This window comes from Cynara cardunculus (genome assembly GCF_001531365.2).
Source record: "Cynara cardunculus var. scolymus isolate 2C chromosome LG 2, CcrdV1, whole genome shotgun sequence".
NCBI classification, from domain to species: Eukaryota; Viridiplantae; Streptophyta; class Magnoliopsida; order Asterales; family Asteraceae; genus Cynara; species Cynara cardunculus.
In genome coordinates this window covers 58,646,673-58,651,435 of record NC_037529.1, presented here as the reverse complement: position 1 = coordinate 58,651,435, position 4,763 = coordinate 58,646,673, and the positions used below count along the sequence as shown (strand labels likewise).

General features: G+C 35.4%; 1 non-coding gene across 1 annotated transcript; it reads right to left on the bottom strand.

Annotated features, from left to right (window-relative positions):
- Positions 1-941: 941 nt before the first annotated feature.
- Positions 942-1,047, bottom strand: LOC112508297. The gene has a single exon (XR_003068678.1). It is a non-coding gene; the product is annotated as a small nucleolar RNA R71 (small nucleolar RNA).
- Between the last annotated feature and the right edge of the window lie 3,716 nt (positions 1,048-4,763).

The window sequence follows — 4,763 nt, the reverse complement described above, 5'->3', positions numbered from 1 at the left end:
ACATAAATGATATCATATTGATAGCACGTTGACCGGTGTGTGCTCTTGGGAGGCCGTTTGACCCGATAGTTGATATTGTGACAGTTATATAAAATCATTTATTGATTTTAGATAATTGTGACAGGAATGCTATGTCACCTTTTTGCTGAATCATTTGTTTAATGTCTTAATCAACTGTTGCATTCTGTGCTTCTTTTTAAGATTGATATTTTACTAGTTGTTAGTTAAACCTCCCAATTTTAGATAAATCAAATCCCTCGTTTCGCCATCTGAAATTAGGTTTTATAAACTGGACTTTTGAAGAACTTTACAAGCTATCTCTGTGGGAACGATATCTAGTACTTATACCATTATTACTTGTTACGAGACGACAGTAGTTCAAGGTGTATACTTGCGTCGAGTTCTATTTTTGTGTTGAAATCTAAGGTTGAATAAACCGACGAACAAGTTTTTGGCGCCGTTGCCGGGGATAGCATGCTAAAGTTTTTTTTTAAAGTAAAGTTCATAAAAGCTAATTTTTCTACCACCTGTTACTATTATGTAGAACATCATACATATTGCAGATTCTCGGGATAGAGGAATCATGGACTATGTTATTCCTGTTTTTAGTCAATTAAATTCAGAAATACTAAGGCCACACATTAAGGCAACTTACTTTGAGCTCACACCTGTCATGTTTCAGATGTTGCAGACTAATGGTCAGTTCAGTGGTTTGCCATCTAAAGACCGTCATTTACACTTAAAATCTTTAATAGAAATAACTGATTGTTTTCTTATCCCTGGAGTGTCTGATGATGCCTTAAGACTGAAGTTATTTCTATTTTCTCTTAGGGATAGAGTAAAATTATGGTTTAACTCTTTAAAACCAAATTCCATAATCTCTTGGAATGACCTTGTAAAGAAATTTTTGAGAAAATATTTTCCTCCCAACAGGAACGCTGAATCTAGAAATGAAATATGTTTGTTTAGACAAATGGATAATGAAGCAACACCTAATGCTTGGGAATGGTAGAAGGAGTTGTTGAGAAAATGCCCTTACCATGGCATTCCTTATTGTATCCAGCTAGAGACATTTTACAATGGTTTAACAACTGTTGCTAAGCAAATGCTTGATGCTAGTGCAGGAGGAGCTTTCACCACTTGTACTTATAATGATGGGTATGACATGCTTGAGAAAATTTCAAATAATAATGGATATTGGGCTGATCCACATGCATTAATACAAAGAATAATACAGTTGGGATACATGAAACAGACGCATATAATGCATTTACAACACAACTCACATCTATAACTGACATGATTAAGAATATGAATGTTAGCCCAGATGTGCGAACTGTTGATGCAATATCGTATCCTACTGTCAATTCTATAGCATGTATGTTATGTGGAGGAGGTCATCCATTTGATCAATGTGCATTTAACCTAGAGTCAGTTAATTTTTTTGAAAATCAAAACAAAGGTTGTTCTGATTCACAAGCTTATAATGCAGGGTGGCAACAACACCCAAAATTTTTCTAGAATGCTCCAACCTTGAATGAACCTGTTGGTTTCCAACAACAACATCAAAGTGATTCCTACAATCACCAACCCAATTTTTACCAACAACACCCTACCCAGCCGATTTTCAACCAACAAACAAGTTTTCAACAACAAAGTCATCAACCCTCTTTCCAAGATACAACACATCAACCTGTTGATTCGTCTACTTCCTTGGAAGCAATGATGAAAGGGTTCATAACCCAAACTCAGGCTTCAATCAGAAACCTTGAAAAACAGGTTGGACAAGTAGCTTTAGAAATGAGACAAAGACCGATAGGCTTTTTACCTAGGGATACGGAGACACATCAGAGAGAAGGAAAAAAGCATGTCAAGGTTGTGACATTGTGGAGTAATAAGACTTTAATAGAAAATCCCCAAAAAGAAAAAAAAGAACCAAGCAAAGTAGAGCCTAAAAAGAAAATTGTGGTACCAAGATTCTGTTACCTCTGTACCAGATTCTGTGACTATCATTCATGTGAACCATTCAGAGAGTACTAGTGAGTCTCAACCCATAGTCAGGCCCATTGATAGTACAACCATTCCAGAAAGATCAGAATTTCCATTGTTATTTCCTAATGAACCCAAGACAATCCAGACTTCCAAAGAGAATATTGTAGTGGATGTGTCACAATCTGGTGGCAGTCCCACAATAGTTGTCCAGACCAGTCCTATAATCCCTTGTAGAACTGAATTAGAATCCATTGTAGAACCACCTTTGAACATCATTTCAGCACCTACTCTTCAAAAGACTACTTCTCCTACTGCAATCACTCCTTATATTCCTTATCCCCAAAGATTAAGGAATCAAAAGGAGGAATTACAATTTAAAAAGTTTCTTGATGTTTTTAAACAGTTACATATAAACATACCTTTGGTTGAGGCTGTTGAGCAGATACCAAGTTATGCAAAGTTTCTAAAAGACATTTTGAGTAAAAAGAAAAAGTTGACTGAGTATGAGACTGTAGCTCTGACTGAAGGGTGCAGTGCTTTGTTGTCCAATAAAATCCCTCCTAAGTTGAAAGATCCTGGAAGTTTTATAATCCCTTGTTCAATTGGAGGAAAAGAGATAGGAAAAGCTCTATGTGACTTAGGTGCTAGTATAAACCTCATGCCTTTATCTATCTTCAATACCTTAGGCATAGGTGAAGCTAGACCTACAACTGTGACTCTGCAATTAGTTGATAAGTCCATAACCTATCCTAAAGGAAAAATTGAGGATGTCCTAGTTCAGGTTGATAAGTTTATTTTCCCAGCTGATTTTATCATCCTAGACTTTAAAGCTGACAAGGACATTCCCATTATCTTTGGAAGACCTTTCCTAGCTACTGGAAGAACCGTGATAGATGTACAGAAGGGAGAGTTAACCATAAGAGTCCAAAATCAAAAAGTGACTTTTAATGTTTTTAATTCCCTTAGGTACCCTGATGGGAGTGACGAATGTTCCCATTTGTTCCATTAAATCTTCAACTCATGAGAAAGGAGTAAAGGGCATACAGAGGAAAGGATTGAAGCATAAGTGGAAAGAGAAATATTCTAACGAATTTCTCCCACTATCAGATATCTCAACCTCAGTCTTACAACAATATTTTAACTCTCCTACTCAATCTGCGTAGGGCAGGTTCTGCATTCTTATCATACTCTGTGTTTTTATGTTTAACTTGTGTTTCTTTATTTGTTGTTTTAAAATATGTCGGTGTCGGTATTGTTGTGATCATAAGAAACAGTCCCCCTCTTATATGTTTTTGTGTCCTTTTCATTTAAGATGATCATACCATGCTTATGCTTGATTATCTTTGCTTTTCTATTTCAATAGTGCTTAGCTTTGAGTCATTTTATTTTCAAGATGACCAAGTCACACTTGTGAYTTCTCATCTTTGCTTTTCTGTTTCAATTATTTTTGAGTCTTTTTGTTTTAAAAATAATCAATTACACTTGTATTGATCATCTTTGCTTTTCTGTTTCATTTTAGAATTTTGGGCACTGATTTTAGTAGCATATAATCTTTTAGCCATATATGCACCAAAAATAGAATAAATAATGAATTTGTTGTACAAATGCTTGAATTGATGCCATAGCCACAATAATCCAAAGCTTAACCATCTTTGTCTTAAATTGAGCCTCTAGAACTAGCCAACCATTTCCAAAGCTTTCACTTGATTCAATTGGGCCTTCATTTCAATTTGGCCAATTTGTAGCCTTCAAACACTCACAATGAGGACATTGTTTCCCTTAAGTTTGGGAGCGGGTCTTAAAAGTACCAAACACTTTATAGAGTTCATGAAACATATGCATTAAGACCAAAAGTCATTCAAAGGAACAAAGTTCCATGTCTTGTGCATACAAAAGAGTGTCAAAGTACACCAAAATGTTTGAAAAGGACAAAAGTGTCCAAAATACCTCAATATGAGATGCATAGTAGTAAAATTGTGTTATGGAGTGAAAAAAAAAAGTGAGATGAGGTAAAAGGCATGCATTGAAAAGAAAAAGCCAAATGTAAGAACCCAAATAGCAATAGAAATGTAGGCTAGCTTATGGTGTGGCAATATGAAAGACTTAAGTTTGGGGGAGCTAGGTTTATGAAGGGCTATGGATATCAAACATCAAGTCAAGAGTAGAACACTTTCATTCAAAAAAAAAATTCAAAATAAGCATACTGTGGCTATTGAATACTTATGCTCAAATTTTTTAGTTTATCAGAACTTTGAGTCTTTTAATTTGTCATTTTCTGTTGTTTGGGAACAAACAACAATTTACTGTGGCTATTAAATGTTAATTTATTAATCTTATTACATCATTTTCTTAACCATTTTCCTTTGTTTTATTTGCACATTAGTATCTTAATTGAGTCTTTTTATGTCTTTTTCATATATTAGTAGTAATATAGTATATCTAATGTTAATCCCCTGTTAATGCAGGTTTTTGATATTTTTGGGCCCGATCCTGCAGCAGTCCTGTAGGACCAGGAGTGGCAAAGTCCTATATTACCTGTCCGTGAGCTGCACTTTTGCCTGGGCCGAGAATTCGTGGGCTGCTCCTTAGAGATTGCTGGGTCAACGACCTTGGGCCTGGTCAAAGCCCATTTTTGAAGAGACTTTTGTTTTATTAGGTGGCTCCCACTTGGCAAACTCCCTTAGCCTATAAATAGAAGGCTTAAGGCTTGAGTTTACTTACCAATTCACCAATTTACACACTTTTACTTACTTTCTTAATTGTTTATTTCT